This window comes from Helianthus annuus, chromosome 1, assembly GCF_002127325.2.
Source record: "Helianthus annuus cultivar XRQ/B chromosome 1, HanXRQr2.0-SUNRISE, whole genome shotgun sequence".
Classification (NCBI taxonomy): Eukaryota; Viridiplantae; Streptophyta; class Magnoliopsida; order Asterales; family Asteraceae; genus Helianthus; species Helianthus annuus.
This window is the reverse complement of record NC_035433.2, coordinates 131101544-131120262: the sequence shown is the minus strand read 5'-3', so window position 1 is coordinate 131120262 and position 18719 is coordinate 131101544. Positions and strand designations below refer to the sequence as shown.

At 34.1% G+C, this 18719-nt stretch overlaps 1 long non-coding RNA gene across 1 annotated transcript; it reads right to left on the bottom strand.

Annotated features, from left to right (window-relative positions):
* Nucleotides 1-4166: 4166 nt before the first annotated feature.
* LOC110939858 lies at nucleotides 4167-6341 on the bottom strand. Its single transcript, XR_004861774.1, has 4 exons — nucleotides 4761-6341; nucleotides 4554-4613; nucleotides 4352-4429; nucleotides 4167-4233 (listed from the first exon to the last, which is right to left on the bottom strand). It is a non-coding gene; the product is annotated as an uncharacterized LOC110939858 (long non-coding RNA).
* Between the last annotated feature and the right edge of the window lie 12378 nt (nucleotides 6342-18719).

Here is an 18719-nt window from a genome sequence, read left to right as displayed (position 1 = left end):
ATAAAATACAAATTCATCTCAAAAAACAATCCAGTCTCAACTAGGATTTATGTAACTGATCATAGTTTTATCTAAAAACAACTATTTTTATTGTAAACTATTAAGCATTTTAATAATATTTTGAGTAAAATGCACGGATAGTCCCTGTGGTTTTACAAAATAACACTTATAGTCCCCAACTTTTGGAAATTACACCCGTGCTCCCTGTGGTTTGACAGTTTGTTACTCGGATAGTCCCTGGAGTGGATGACGGTTAGTTTTCTCCGTTAAGTAGATGTGAAATGACAAATTTACACTCCATTCTATAAAAACAAAACAACCACACCCCACACCCCAAACCCCACCCACCCCCACATTTCTCTCTGTTCCCCCCCCCCCCCCCAATTCATCTTCTTCACCCAGATCACCCTCACGGCCTCACTCTCATCCTCTCTCTCACATTCATCTTCATCGCTCACACTTTCTCACCCAATCTCCTAAACAACCCATGTCATCAACAACAGCTTTTCACTTTCACTTTCACTCACCCACTTTCACCTCATCATTTCCAATATGATCTTCTTCTCTTATCACATCTGGGCTACATACCTCACTGTCGCATCTGATAACAATAACATCTTCCATGACGACGTCACAGTCGCAAAACTCGTACTAAACCTCCTTCTACGACTCATCCTCACCTTCCTGTTCGTGTATTTCGTAACCATCTTCGGCGATAATTTGATGGTTGCGGTCGTTGGGCTTACGGACACCATCGTGTTCACTATCTACGTTGTGTGGTATGATGTTTTGAACACGTATCTTGTGGGAGTGTTGGTGTTGCTCACTGTTATGCAATTAGCTCTGATTAAAGCGGTGGAAACATGGGCAGCTGTAGAAACGATGTTTCTGAAGGTATTGGGTGGGTGAGTGAAAGTGAAAAGCTGTTGTTGATGATGTGGTTGTTTAGGAGATTGGGTGAGAAAGTGTGAGCGATGAAGATGAATGTGAGAGTGAGGCCGTGAGGGTGATCTGGGTGAAGAAGATGAATGGTGTGGGGGGGGGGACAGAGAGAAATGTGGGGGGTGGGTGGGGTTTGGGTGTGGTTGTTTTGTTTTTATAGAGTGAAGGGTAAATTTGTCATTTCACATCTACTTAACGAAGAAAACTAACCGTCATCTACTCTAGGGACTATCCGAGTAACAAACTGTCAAACCACAGGGAGCACCAGTGTAATTTCCAAAAGGTGTGGACTATAAGTGTTATTTTGTAAAACCACAGGGACTATCCGTGCATTTTAGTCTAATATTTTTATTAGTTATAAACAATATTGCATTGTATGAGGTGAGTAACAATTTCAACAACGACGAAATATTATAATAGAAGGCACTAGATTAATTACCGGAAATATGGAAGATCAATATTACCTTAATATTTTATTTTATTAAAATTAAGAAATCAAATCTTAAGATAATGCAAACCGGTTCAATGGTTTGAACTGGTAGAACCGGATTTACCACCGATACATAAGACATACCGTATTCGGGTTTTACTAGCCTTTATCGTACCGGACTCGTGTCTGATATCTGGTTTAACCGGTATAACCGGCCGGTTCATACCGGTATTTAAAACATTGATCTTTCAGACAAACGGCGTCAATTTTCTTGGTGAGGTCAATTTTGTCATTTCATATTTCCAGTCACTACTTGTCTACTTGTGTAATTGTAAATAACTCAAATACCACACCATTTTATTAAAAAAATATTTAAAACAAAAGTTAAAAAAAATAAATAAATTAGATATGTATAAAAAACCCTTCTACTCAATCTCTCTCTCTCTCTCCAAGATATCACCATTATCTACCACTACCATCCACCCTACACCACCGACTACCATCTTCATCACATCACACCACACCGACTTCACAAACACTTTGTAAAAGATCCTTCAACATCAACACACGACACCAACTTCACAACCGCTGGACCTAAAAACGTTGCGCGGCGACGACCACGCTACCTGGCCTTCGGAGATTAGTAAATTGAATCTAAGATCTGTAATTTGGGGAAGAAAGATGTGTGGATCTGAGATTGTTCTTAGAGAGTAGGAGAGGGTTTAGAGAGAGTGATGGTTGGAGCTAATGGTTACGACTAGGGGTGTGCACGGTTCGGTTCGGTTCGGTTATTAGCATTATCCGTAACCGTAACCGAAGTCATCGGTTAATCGGTTCGGTTAATTCGGTTAATTTGTCGGTTTTCGGTTCGGTTCGGTTAATTTTCGGTTAATAACCAATTCAAATAAGGGCTAATTTTTTTGCTTAGAAATACATGAAATATATGTATAAATACATGAAATATATGTATGAATACATGAAATGGATGTATAAATAAATGCAATGTAGGTATAAATGCATGAATAGATGTTTAAATACATAAAATGGAGGTATAAATAAATGAAATGAATGTATAAATAAATGAAATGAAGGCATAATAAATGAACTAGAGGTATTATTACATGAAATGAAAGTATAAAATATGAAATACATGAAATAGAGGTATAAAAGCTAGAAACATATAAAAAAAATAAATGATTCGGTTCGGTTCGGTTAATTTCGGTTAACCGATGGTAAAAAAATTATCCGTTAACCGACGTTCGGTTAATTCGGTTTCGGTTAATTTCGGTTCGGTTTTGTCGGTTTTCGGTTCGGTTTCGGTTAACGGTTCGGTTATTGCACACCCCTAGTTACGACGACTGGAACTTAAAGAATTTGGGGAAAAAAGATGTGTGGATTTGAAATTGTTCTTAGAAGGTGGGAGAGGGTTTAGAAAGAGTAATGGTTGGACCTAATAGTTGCGGTGGCTGGAACGTGAAAATAAACAAACAAGGGTGGCAGTTGATGCAGTGGTCGCTGTGGACGAAAGTGGTGGAGGGTGTGATGGGGTTAATAGTGGTGGGTGGTGGAAGGTGGGGGAAGTGGTAAATAGGGGTGGGGGTTGCACCTGGTGACGGTGGTGAAGCTGTGGTGGTGAACCGGTGGGGCCTAGTGGTGATGGTTGTAGATGATGAAGCTCGATGGTGGCAATGATGGTGTTGATAGTGGTGGAGGGTGATTTAGGTAGAGGAAGGGTAGAAAGTTAACGTGGTTTGTTTCAATGGTTAATTCCCTTAACAAAAGAAAAAAAGTAAAAGGTTGAGAATAACGCTTTTTAAACTGAAAGTTAACGGTAGGAGTGTTCAAGATCGGATCATCTGGTTTTCGGATATCCAAAAACTTCGGATAGTGAATATTAATATCCGAATTTATATAAAAAAAATAAAAAAATCCTATCCGTGCATAGATTAAAACTAAACTTATATTTACTATTTTTTTAGTTTTTGGATATCGGATAATCCGATTATCAGAAATTCTTAGAAATCCATATCCGAATCCGAAAATTCGGAATACCCAATTTTTGGATACCCGAAATTTTGGATATTTCAGATACTGATTTTCAGATATTTCGAATTTGGTTTTTGATCCGGATTTTTTTAACACCCCTAGCACATAATGTCATTTTGGGTATAACTAAAGGTTGATTTGTGTAATTTTCTTTTAAAAGTATAATATTTTGATATCAATACGTATCTAATCTTATAGAATTTACCTTTTTTCTAAACGGAAACATTGACCAAATGCAAGTGCCAAAATAAACATGAAAGCCGCCTGGCATGTAAACGTTTCACAAAAAAGCAAGGGTATGCATACAGTGACACATGGCTCAAACGTCTAGGCTCTAGACGTTTCCTCTGTTAACGGGACCCACAGACGGACCAATGAAGACAGACACGTGACAATTTTCAGCTATATGTCATCTTATACATACCCTTGTTTTTCATGAAAAATCTACATGCTAGACGCCTTTAATGTTTATTTTGGCCCTTGGATTTTGATATGATTTTCCCTTTACGTATTCATGGTAAATGAGTTTTGGATTTATCAATCAACTAGGTTAGTTACCCGTGTAATACACGGGTTAAATATCATAATATATATATATATATAATTAATATTTTTGTTAATATAGGTTTTAAATGAACCGGCCCATCGCACCATTCATAATAATTAATCATAAATGAATTTCAAACAACAATATAGAATGTGAAAAAACATTCAGAACTTTAAGTGCACAATAGCCTTGTCCTTTTTATGAAGACTCGAGTGAAGGCAACAACAAAGTCGGCTCCATTAGCACCACCTGGGATCTCTTTTGAGTCCTAGAAGTACAAGGAAAATAAACAATAGAGAAATTGAAAGAAATAAAAAGTTCCTCACAGATGATTTTAGTCTTCAAATGCATTTTACCTTGACCCAAATACACTAACATATTCTTACCAAGGAAAAGGATTTTCTCATCCAGACCTCAAGTTCATGATGCTTCCTTCCAACGACCCCATAGTAATTCAGTCATTTCTAAAAGTGAACAATAATAATACATCCAAGAACATTTCAGTTTTTATTTATGTAAAGTCACCACCTTAAACTATAGAAAAAGAAACGATATTAAGATTTATATGCACCTCTGTTATAATCTTACCTTGTCCCGTTGTGTTGACCAGGTGTATTTTTTACTCCCACCATCTCGGGATACAGAAATCTGAATCCAAAACATAAGTCTTTAGAAATGTATAAATTATTTACATCATAAGTTAAAAGTGAGATGTTTATAGAGAATTGATTAGCTATCACAGGAGAACTCATCAAATAAAGTAATAAAAACGTAAACTTAATAGGAAAAACTCACCTGTTGCAGAGTACTTCTATTCGCAAATTCTTCAGCAGGCCATGAATTCTTCCTATGATGGAATTTATTCTTTTTACCTAGTTTGCCTAATTTTATTAAACTAATTATAAATAAGTTCACAAAATCTACCATTTCAATCATGACGTAAGCTTAAATTATAAAAAAACTGTAAGATTTTAACCAATCATGCCTTTCAGCCCCTTTTAGCACCAGATTGTAATCAAACTTATCTTTAACATAATTCTAACTCCATTTAGGCTTGTATTAATATAAAGAGCTTACCGTAACACCATTTGGACCCACGTTATAAAATTACTTGTGAAAATCATTCAAAATTCATTGAGATATACATAAAAAAATTAAATTTTGTAAGTAACCAATAAAAGATAAAACTTGGACTTGCCTTTGCTGTTGCATAGCTATCCTCATTCCTAGGATCAAGTTATATATCCTGGATCCAAAAAAATGAAAAAAATACAATAAGAGTAGATGACATGTATCAAGGAATCTGCAAATTACAAGTAGCATTGAAAAATAAATTGCCAAATATACACTTTATAAGCATAGTTGAAGCATTTCATCGAGCAGTTATTTGTATATATTGATGATAATAATAAAGATCATATATAAATTAAATATCACTTAAAATTGATTATGTGATCTTATATTATTGTATTTTTCTCTTAGCCAAAAAACACACAAAAAAAGTCTTTAACAAATGCATCACGGTCTATGTACAGATCGATTATGGATCAACAATGATTGTCGCATAACAACACAAGTTTAGTTTATATGTTAAGTTCCACAGTCGATCAATGCTACATCCGAGCGGTGTCATCCATCGACCATTTATAGTCAAAACAGATGATGAGTCCTTCACAAAATAGTGAGTCAACGGTCAATGACATGGTTTGGCCTTGGAACTACCGTTGAACCCCTTGAGGCCTTGGCTGTCTTTTAAGATCAAAGTCAGCCGCAATGTCAACACGAATGAAAATACAAATACATGGAGTCGTTGAAGTGAAATACTAAATAAATTAAATTAGAAGGAAACAACTGATAACCAACTGATCAAATTTTATCATCACCAAACACATGATGTGTGAGCAGTATCTCTAACAAACAACTTAGAACATCATGATATTAAACAAATCAACTTAGCATATTGCAATAGGATAATCAGAAGAAACATATACAAGTATTAAAATGAGATCCTTGTAGCAATAGTTATATGAGACAATACATTGAACACCTAGAGTGCATACACACTACGCCACCAAAGATATCCGATACATGCAATAAGAAGAAAGGGATAATCTAGGGCGTTGATAGTTGAAGATCGGTGGCACGAGAAGGGTTTTCTTCATGTCGTGATCTGCTATAGATGATTTAGGGCGTTTATAGTTGAAGATCGGTGGCACGAGAAGGGTTTTCTTCATGTCGTGATCTGCTATAGATGATTTAGAGGGTTGATAGTTGAAGATCGGTGGCTGGAGAAGGGTTTTCTTCATGTAGGCGTAGAAGAGAGGAACGTCTAAAACTAAAACCTAATTTAGAGAACATAGATTTTTTGAGATAATTTCATAAGGCTCTAACTATCTGCACACCCAGTTTGCCTATCTGCACACTTAGGGTTTACATACGCTGCGTATTGGTCAATACGCAGCGTATAGGGTTACCTCAATACGCTGCGTATAGAGCTATACTAAGCGTATATAAACCATGGATTTCAGAGCCTTATCAGCAATCATTGCAAAGAAAACAAGGGTTATATATGTTGCGTATAGGTCTATACGCAGCGTATATAAACCATTAGATTTTTTTGGGTCATTTTGGTAGGTTTGAGGGATCATTTTTTCACAAAGTTTAAATACGCTGCGTATTGACCTCTAAGGAGCGTATATAAAGGTCTGAAAATGTCTTTTATACCCTTATTTTGAGGCTATACGAAGCCAAATACAAGGGTAGTTGTGTCATTTTTGTCTCATACGCTGTGTAGGGACCTCTAAGGAGCGTATATAAAGCTCCATTTTTGTATTTTTTTATCGTGTATTCCTTTGTTTATTTATAAAAAAAAGTAAATTAATTGTGTGTATTTTGGGGTATTTCCTTGTTTATTTATAAAAAAACAATATTATTAAAAATAATACAAATATTATGAATTATAAGAATTAAAAATAATACAAATATTAGGTCCCGTATTGACTTCGTATAAGCCTATAAGTGTGATATCGTATCGTATAGCGTCGTATAGGTCACGTATTGACCTCGTATAAGCCTATAAGTGTGATATCGTATCGTATAGGTGTAGTATAGGTCACGTATTGACCTCGTATAAGCCTATAAGTGTGATATCGTATCGTATAACGTAGTATAGGTCACGTATTGACCTCGTATAAGCCTATAAGTGTGATATCATATCGTATAGCGTCGTATAGGTCACGTATTGACCTCGTATAAGCCTATAAGTGTGATATCGTATCGTATAGGGGTAGTATAGGTCACGTATTGACCTCGTATAAGCCTATAAGTGTGATATCGTATCGTATAACGTAGTATAGGTCACGTATTGTTCTTGTAAAAGCCTATAAGTGTGATATCGTATCATATAGCGTTGTATAGGTCACGTATTGACCTCGTATAAGCCAATAAGTGTGATATCGTATCGTATAGCGGCGTATAGGTTAGGTATTGACCTCGTATAAGCCTATAAGTGTGATATCGTTTAATATAACATAATATAGGTCACGTATTGACCTCGTATAAGCCTATAAGTGTGATATCGTATCGAATAGGTGTGGTTTAGGTGACGTATTGACCTCGTATAAGCCTATAAGTGTGATATCGTATCGTATAGGTGTGGTTTAGGTCATGTATGAACCTCGTATAAGCCTATAAGTGTGATATCGTATCGTATAGGTGTGGTTTAGGTTCCTTCTAATCTTATATGCATATGCAAGACCTATAGGAAACCTATACGAGACTTATACTACACTATACGATACGATACGATACTATACTAAACAATATCACCCGTATAGGCCTCTATACGAGACTTATATACTATACACTATACGATACGATATATGCAATACGATACGATACGATACGATACGATACGATGCAATACGATAAGATAATTTAATTTAAACGATAACAATATAATATATTTGTATTATTTACGAATAATATTGTTTTTTATAAATAATTTTCTTTTTTTTATAAATAAACGAAGGAATACGATAATTTAATTTAAACGATAACAAAACAATATATTTGTATTATTTACCAATAGTATTGTTTTTTTATAAATAGTTTTCTTTTTTAATTTTTATAATTCATAATATTTATATTATTGTTTATTTTTATAATTTATATTTGTATTATTTACCAATAATATTATTTTTTTATAAATAATTTTCTTTTTTTATAAATAAAACAATAAAAAATACAAAAATGGAGCTTTATATACGCTCCTTAGAGGTCCCTAAGCAGCGTATGAGACAAAAATGACACAACTACTCTTGTATTTGGCTTCGTATAGCCTCAAAACAAGGGTAAAAAAGACATTTTCATACCTTTATATACGCTGCGTATAGGTCTATACGCAGCGTATATATAGGGTAGTTTTTATTTTTAACCCCAAACATGTGGTTAAGTTATCTTTTTAACCCTTACTGTTTAAATACGCTGCGTATTGACCTCTAAAGAGCGTATATAAAGGTCTGAAAATGTCATTTATACCCTTATTTTGAGGCTATACGAAGCCAAATACAAGGGTAGTTGTGTCATTTTTGTCTCATAAGCTGCGTAGGGACCTCTAAGGAGCGTATATAAAGCTCCATTTTTGTATTTTTTTTATTGTGTATTCCTTTGTTTATTTATAAAAAAAGTAAATTAATTGTGTGTATTTTGGGGTATTTCCATGTTTATTTATAAAAAAACAATATTATTAAAAATAATACAAATATTATGAATTATAAGAATTAAAAATAATACAAATATTAGGTCCCGTATTGACTTCGTATAAGCCTATAAGTGTGATATCGTATCGTATAGCGTCGTATAGGTCACGTATTGACCTCGTATAAGCCTATAAGTGTGATATCGTATCGTATAGGTGTAGTATAGGTCACGTATTGACCTCGTATAAGCCTATAAGTGTGATATCGTATCGTATAACGTAGTATAGGTCACGTATTGACCTCGTATAAGCCTATAAGTGTGATATCGTATGGTCTAGCGTCATATAGGTCACGTATTGACCTCGTATAAGCCTATAAGTGTGATATCGTATCGTATAGGGGTAGTATAGCTCATGTATTGACCTCGTATAAGCCTATAAGTGTGATATCGTATCGTATAACGTAGTATAGGTCACGTATTGTTCTTGTATAAGCCTATAAGTGTGATATCGTATCATATAGCGTTGTATAGGTCACGTATTGACCTCGTATAAGCCTATAAGTGTGATATCGTATCGTATAGCGGCGTATAGGTTAGGTATTGACCTCGTATAAGCCTATAAGTGTGATATCGTTTCATATAACGTAGTATAGGTCACGTATTGACCTCGTATAAGCCTATAAGTGTGATATCGTATCGAATAGGTGTGGTTTAGGTGACGTATTGACCTCGTATAAGCCTATAAGTGTGATATCGTATCGTATAGGTGTGGTTTAGGTCATGTATTAACCTCGTATAAGCCTATAAGTGTGATATCGTATCGTATAGGTGTGGTTTAGGTTCCGTCTAATCCTATATGCATATGCAATACCTATAGGAAACCTATACGAGACTTATACTACACTATACGATACGATACTATACTATACAATAACACCCGTATAGGCCTCTATACGAGACTTATATACTATACACTATACGATACGATATATGCAATACGATACGATACGATGAAATACGATAAGATAATTTAATTTAAACGATAACAATATAATATATTTGTATTATTTACGAATAATATTGTTTTTTATAAATAATTTTCTTTTTTTTTATAAATAAACGAAGGAATACGATAATTTAATTTAAACGATAACAAAACTATATATTTGTATTATTTACCAATAGTATTGTTTTTTTTATAAATAGTTTTCTTTTTTAATTTTTATAATTCATAATATTTATATTATTGTTTATTTTTATAATTTATATTTGTATTATTTACCAATAATATTATTTTTTTATAAATAATTTTCTTTTTTTATAAATAAAACAATAAAAAATACAAAAATGGAGCTTTATATACGCTCCTTAGAGGTCCCTACGCAGCGTATGAGACAAAAATGACACAACTACCCTTGTATTTGGCTTCGTATAGCCTCAAAACAAGGGTAAAAAAGACATTTTTATACCTTTATATACGCTGCGTATAGGTCTATACGCAGCGTATATATAGGGTAGTTTTTATTTTTAACCCCAAACATGTGGTTAAATTATCTTTTTAACCCTTACTGTTTAAATACGCTGCGTATTGACCTCTAAGGAGCGTATATAAAGGTCTGAAAATGTCATTTATACCCTTATTTTGAGGCTATACGAAGCCAAATACAAGGGTAGTTGTGTCATTTTTGTCTCATACACTGCGTAGGGACCTCTAAGGAGCGTATATAAAGCTCCATTTTTGTATTTTTTTTATTGTGTATTCCTTTGTTTATTTATAAAAAAAAGTAAATTAATTGTGTGTATTTTGGGGTATTTCCATGTTTATTTAAAAAAAACAATATTATTAAAAATAATACAAATATTATGAATTATAAGAATTAAAAATAATACAAATATTAGGTCTCGTATTGACTTCGTATAAGCCTATAAGTGTGATATCGTATCGTATAGTGTCGTATAGGTCACGTATTGACCTCGTATAAGCCTATAAGTGTGATATCGTATCGTATAGGTGTAGTATAGGTCACGTATTGACCTCGTATAAGCCTATAAGTGTGATATCGTATCGTATAACGTAGTATAGGTCACGTATTGACCTCGTATAAGCCTATAAGTGTGATATCGTATCGTATAGCGTCATATAGGTCACGTATTGACCTCGTATAAGCCTATAAGTGTGATATCGTATCGTATAGGGGTAGTATAGGTCATGTATTGACCTCGTATAAGCCTATAAGTGTGATATCGTATCGTATAACGTAGTATAGGTCACGTATTGTTCTTGTATAAGCCTATAAGTGTGATATCGTATCATATAGCGTTGTATAGGTCACGTATTGACCTCGTATAAGCCTATAAGTGTGATATCGTATCGTATAGCGGCGTATAGGTTAGGTATTGACCTCGTATAAGCCTATAAGTGTGATATCGTTTCATATAACGTAGTATAGGTCACGTATTGACCTCGTATAAGCCTATAAGTGTGATATCGTATCGAATAGGTGTGGTTTAGGTCACGTATTGACCTCGTATAAGCCTATAAGTGTGATATCGTATCGTATAGGTGTGGTTTAGGTCATGTATTAAACTCGTATAAGCCTATAAGTGTGATATCGTATCGTATAGGTGTGGTTTAGGTCCCGTCTAATCCTATATGCATATACAAGACCTATAGGAAACCTATACGAGACTTATACTACACTATACGATACGATACGATACTATACAATACAATAACACCCGTATAGGCCTCTATACGAGACTTATATACTATACACTATACGATACGATATATGCAATACGATATGATAAGATAATTTAATTTAAACGATACTAATATAATATATTTGTATTATTTACGAATAATATTGTTTTTTTATAAATGATTTTCTTTTTTTTTTTATAAATAAACAAAGGAATACGATAATTTAATTTAAACGATAACAAAACAATATATTTGTATTATTTACCAATAATATTGCTTTTTTATAAATAATTTCTTTTTTTTATAAATAAACAAAGGAATACACAATAAAAAAATACAAAAATGGAGCTTTATATACGCTCCTTAGAGGTCCCTACGCAGCGTATGAGACAAAAATGACACAACTACCCTTGTATTTGGCTTCGTATAGCCTCAATAGAAGGGTATAAAAGACATTTTCAGACCTTTATATACGCTGCTTAGAGGTCAATACACAGCGTATTTAAACTTTGTGAAAAAATATCCCTCAAACCTACCAAAATGACCCAAAAAATCTAATGGTTTATATACGCTGCGTATTGACCTATACGCAGCGTATATGACCCTTGTTTTCTGTGCAATGATTGGTTGTCAGGCACTGAGATCCATGGTTTATCTACGCAGCGTATTGGTCAATGCGCAGCGTAGAGGGTTAACCATATACGCTGCTGCGTATTGACCAATACGCTGCGTAGATAAACCCTAATTTTGCTAGGGTTTGGTGTGCCAATAGGCACTTTAGTGTGCCAATAGGCACACCCTTTCATAATTTGTGAGAAGGAAAAACACGTATGAATGAATCAACACGTGTACCAAATGCATACGTGGCAGCATAGTATAATACATTAACTTAGGAGAATTAAAGAGATGGGGCTGAAACCAAGCCAAGTGTATAACATTTTTGTTTATAAGGATGTATGGGGTGGGTTAGGCAAACCCATCGGCAACCCCCTTGTGCCGATTGGTGTTGATGATGAAGAGGGTGATTTCGGCATGCACCTGCCGCAAGCGACAAAGAGAAGGAAATGGAGAAGTGGTGGGGCCCATACCAATCACATGTTTTTGTTTTTTTTAAATGGTTTGCCTAATCTCAATTTAGGCATGCACCATTTGTGTTTTTTGGTAATAGGCAAAAGTTATAGGCAAATTACATGGCACAATTCAGTTGAATGGGAGGAAACTTTGCCTAAAGGGTTAAACATGCACCCCTTACACCCTAAGTAAAGAGATTTTACTCGTGCACTTTTTTTTTTTTTTAAATAATGTCACTTGCTTACCAGTAGATTTAACATTAGATTTTCTTAGTCGAAAAGTGTTTGAATTGATGAGGCCAACCCAAATTGGTTTTAGCTAAAAGAAGACAAAACTATTAATAACATAAATGACTAATTATAAAAATTTAGAAAACTTAACATTAATTTAAGGTTCATTTTAGTTCATTACCGAACTGATTTGTCCCATTTAAAAAACTTAACATTAATTTAAGGTTCATTTTAGTTCATTACCGAACTGATTTGTCCCATAAGAAAATGATAAGTTCTTTTTTTCTATTGTTTTAAAAGACATAAATAAGTATTTTATTAGACTATTTAATGCCAAAAAATATATATTAACTTATGATTTTATTTTTATCTCTAGGTATGTTTTTTGTTAGAAAGAAAAAAAAAAAACAAGTAAGTAAATGTTTAACATTTATTAATGCTAAAAATAATTAAAACAAATTGTTTTTTAAAACCACATATAAAAAATGGAACTCCATATTACTAAATAATTAAACTTCATTCTTATTAATAATAGATAATTATCAATGTATTTTTTTTAAACCTGTAATTAAAGTAAATAAAACTTCAGATATATAAAAAATAACTATTTATAAAACAGATTATATTATATAATAATATAAAACAGATGATATAATAATGGAGGATCTAATTCTACAACTTCGATAAATTCAGGTGTGTGTTCAAATAATGCTTCCTAGATGTTTGAAGACCGACAAATGTCCAACGAAGCAGTACTGTGGACATTTGTTGTTCTTTGTCGGTTTTCAAACATCTATGAACCATTATTTGAGAACACCCCTGCATTTATTGGAGCTGTAGAATTAGATCCTCTACTGTTGGGTTATCATCTTTCAAACCCATTTTCCCTAAATTTATCGATTTTGTTTTTCATGCAGGGATATAATTTGTTTTTTAGTATTTGATTTGGCTGATGACCCATGTTCAAGAATGCTTTATGTTTCAGAATATACTAAGATTGCCTCTTGGTTATCATAAAGTTAAATTTTAAATTAATATGGTCTCATTTGTTAATAAGCTTATAATTATTCTTAAGCCATCACATTCTTTTTGTGAGGTCTCATTGCATCTAATCACAGCAACAACTGTTGAGCCATCACATTCTTTCCGTTTACATCTCAGGTAACGGTTTTCCTTAATACATCTCGAAACTTAGGTTGTTTTATATGATTTTACAATCACATTGCTTTGAAACTTACTGGATAGTAATTGTCAATTTCAGGTAGGTTGGGGGTTGAAATCAAGAAATTCAACGCCACTTGCAGATATGATTTCAAGGCCAATATTTGCTTGAAACAGAGACAGAGGACTTTTGTTTTTTGAATGTTTTGTAGCTTCACTTATGACTTATAAAATTTGAAATTCTCAATTCATAACTATAATCCGAATGTGATGTTCTTGTAATTATTTACTCACATCAGATTTTACATATAGATGTAGGAAAAAACTTTGCACATTATAAACTACTAAGTTTATTTCTATATCAAACATGTACACTAACACATACTGTCTTTAACATTGTTTTATAAAGATATGTAACTAAACACAAAGAATTTAAATAATATATTATAATATGTTTTTAGTATTTGATTGTGATCATATTTAAACAAGCCCGTGTATTCACACGGGTGTACACCTAGTAATATAATTATAAAGTATGTATAGCATATTAACAGGGGTAACTCTAACTTGGGCTAAAAAGAGAAAAGGGGCCCAATGGACACAAATAAAGCTAAAAAGAGAAAAGGGAGCCCAATGGACTCAAATAAAGGCTGGACTTACTTAGTTACCCATTCTACAACCTTTTAGTTTTGCATAGCGTATTAGACTGGTGGGTATAGGGCGTGGGTTGTGGCGTTGAAGGGGGTTTAACGCCGGCTACACCATCCCGGCTCGGCGTTGAGCTTGGCATGGATATTCTGCCTGGCGTGGGGTGAGGGGCTGGGTGACGTGGCGGGCTGTGGTTGACTGGTTCAAAGTAGCTGTTGCTAAGCGAAAAAAAATTTCACATGGCTGGCCATGCCCAGCTAAGCGACGCCCCACCACACCCCTATTTTTTGAGTATTAGCTTGTGGATCCCACCTTCACCACGTGTCGTGCAATTCTCCCAACCCAAGCCCCTCCACACTCGCGCATAGCGTCTCAGCCGCTCATGTACTTGTGTAAATGGATTTTTAGCTATCTTATAAAATATGAACGTTGTGACTTAAAGATTTTATGGATATTGATTTTTAGTGCTGATCTAATCCATTAGAAATCAAGTCTTTATGGCACCTCTAAATAGTTGTTTATATTTGTAAGCAAATTATATATAACCTAAATCACCACATATACACTTTAAACCCATAATCACTTAGTTATAAACCACACCACGATACCACATAGAACATACCACTAAGATATCCCCTTGGGCCTTAGGGGAATACTTCTCTGTCCTATTTTCCAGATACTTCTATGTTGGTTCTAATTTTTAAATACTGTAAGTTACATATCTAAGATAAGCTTATAACTTACAATACTAGTAACACAAATTTATATGAACATAAAAGGTAATTATAGATCAATGACATATTTAAAAATGCAAGTTTAGATAATTTGCATATTTTAATGCTCCCCATCCAAATAATACCATAAGTACTATTGTTTAGACAATTAATATATAAGCTTTTTTTTTTTTTTTTTTTTGAAAGATAGATAATTAATATATACGCTAAACCCAAATAATATAATAAATATTAGAGTAAACTTGTAGTCTATGACCCTATGTTTTTTGGGCGGAGTCAACTTATGTCCTTTTTTTTTTGAAAATTTTGCTCCTTGGGCCCCTCTGCTTCAGGTTTTGTTACTATATGATCCCCCCCCCCCCCCCAACACCATTAAGATTTTCCGTTTGGCCAGGGGGCAGAATAGTCTAATATAAGCCCTAAAGTATGATATGCCCTTCATTTTTGTCCACTAATATCGTTAAGATATTCCGTTAGGCCAGGGCTAGAATAGTCATTTAAGTCTAATATAAGCCTTAGGGGCTGTTTGGTAGCCTCTGAATGGTCATTAAGAGGCTACCTCTTAATGGAACCATTAAGAATTTAATCAATGAGAAGGTAGAAGAATGTGACATGTGATGATTTATCATTCAGAGGTTACCTCTTAACCAAACCATTCAGACTTGAGGTTACCTCTTATTCATTCAGAGGTTTGAAACCATTAAGAGGTAACATCTGAATGATCATTAAGAGGCTACCAAACAGCCCCTTAAGATATGTCCATTTTTGTCGTCACACATCCAATTGCGTCCCTTTGATAATCATCATCCTCGTCTCCGAGTAGTGCTTAAACCCACATCCAAACCCACCTCTAATACCCACCTCCGGTGAACAGACGACGATGACGCGACCATGGTTGTTACGATTACAATAGAGGCGACCATGGACATTCCACGTTTGACAGGTAATTATTATTCCTTTATCTTGATTGGTGATTATCAAACTTGAACTTGATTGAACATGAAATTGAACATTTGTAGCCAGAATTAGGGTGAATGCTATCTTAAGGCACCTTAGATTGCACTTAAGGGTAGTGTTGAAGTTTTGGCCCAATCTGAACTTTGATTTTCAGTTTGGATGATGAGGTAGGGAAGATAGGATTAAGTAGAAACAAATGGGTTTTTTTGTATGATATTGATGCGTAATTATGTTTAACATTTGAGTTGATCATATTAGACTATATATATATATATAAACATAATTATTACAATTCGATAATTATATGTACTTATACACTATTATGATATTCCGTTATGTATGTATGTATGAAACGATTTAGACGAACGGTTGTGTCGGTTGGTTAAACGTTTCATCTTTGGCGGTTATTCCCGCCAAAACCAAACCTCCACATAACCGTTTTATGTCTAATGTATATATACACATTGCCGGGAACTTCTCTCGGCACCAAGACATTTCTCACTCGAAATTGTCCTTTCTCTATTATCATTTGCCATTCATTGACCGCTGCATTGATACAATGAATCCACACGTAAATGTTAATTCCGCTGCACATACGTTCAACATCCAACAGATCAGAGATTTTTTTATGATCGAGGTCTTTTTTATCGATTATGGTTTTATCTTGATCAACATTTTTTGTTGATTAGGTTTGTAATGAATGATCAATTTTATGTGTTTTTGTTGATCAGGTTTATAATGAATGATCAGTTTGTTATATATCATTATATATCTTTATATCAGGGTTGGCAATTGAGATAAAAACACAATAGTTATTGTTTTATAAGACTGCAATGTTGATTTACTAGTGTTGAATTTGGATTTTGGTTTGAACTTGTTTTGTGTTGATGATGAGATCGGTTACATAGAATTGCAATGTTGGTTTTGTTCTCGGTAATCCTTAACGACAATTCAGTGTTACCAACTTAACTAATTTGCATTTGATTTACTAATCATTTGCATTTTTATGGTCCGGTGTTGATTTAGGTATTGATAATCCTTAAACTTGGTTTTGGTTTTATAATTGTTAAATCTAGATTTGGTTTTGATAATCATTGAAAGCTAAACTATGAATTTATAATCTACACATTTGTTGAATGCGGTTTGAGTTTATTATCAACACATATGAATGTAGAGGGAAAGAAAGACAAAGCAGATGGACGCATATGGCAAAGCACATAAGGGCATTATGGTCTTTTCACTTTGTTTTTAATAGAGAAACCCGATTTATTAGAGGAAGGGACGCAATATATTACGGATTTGGAAACGTAAGGAATCGGGGAGCAAAGTTTTCAAAAAAGGGACTCAAGTTGTCACCGACCAAAAAATACAGGGAGGCAAACTGCAGTTCAGTTTACTATAAATAACATTATATACTTTCATTTATATATATAGCAGAGGTATTAAAACCTAAATAAAATGTAATACTTAGAGCATGTGTAGTGGGCAACTTGATACCAGTGGCGGACACAAAATTTATTTGCTGGAGGTGCGGATGAGTGGTTCAAGCATATTTTCAGGGGGTGCGGTCAAGTTTTTTGCCTAAAAAATACACTAAATTTTTTTTTTTCAAGGGGTGCGCCCGCCCACCCTGGGCTTAATGTAGGTCCGCCCATGCTTGATACCCTTGGGCTTTTTGCGCCATGTGACAGCCCAGTCAGCAATGGGACATTATTGAGCGTTTTTTGAAATGGGTGTAGTGGCGCTGGGGCATTATTGGGCAATATGTTTTGTAGTAAAATAAAATTAAAAAAAAAACACCTAAAAATTTTATTGGCCAAGCAAATGGAATCTCTAATGTGATTGGCCAACTTTTTCCCCATTCGGCTTTTTTCAAACCACGCCAAGGAGCATTTTTTGCAAGATAACGCCCAATAACGCCTAGGTGTAGTGGGGAAGGGGCGTTATTGGGCGTGAATGGGCAATTTTCTTTTAAAAAAAAATGCCCCACTACGCATGGTGTTACCGTTATATATAATGCCACGTATAAATAGAATTATATATATAGTTACATACACCCACAAGTCAGTACTTCAACTTCTTACAAGTAATGCATATATTTTTGGACGAAAATTAAACAAGAGGATTGTTTTTTTTAATTCAATCTTGAAGTCAAACTTAGGTGAAATTTATCTTCTCAAAGGGGTTGGAGGCTAGCACTTTTTTGTGTTCATTACAAGCTTAAAGTGTGGATACATTTTTAGACAACATGTTTCTTTGACTCCCCACCATCCCTTTCATTATTTCATTTCAAATTATAGCTTTAAAGGACCTTTTCGTATACCACTCTAATAGTTAGTTAGTTTTTTTTTTAATGCATGTGGATCATTGGTGAAGAATCCTAAAGATTGTAAATTGTTGTACATGTTTCTTTTGTTAAATTGTTTTAAAATTGGTGAACAAACCCTTACCCTTCTTTCCTTCGATAACCTCTAACGCCACCTTGTACTACCTCTAAGCAATCAGCCAATTGTCATCCTCTCCCTCACCACATCTCCATATTCATTTT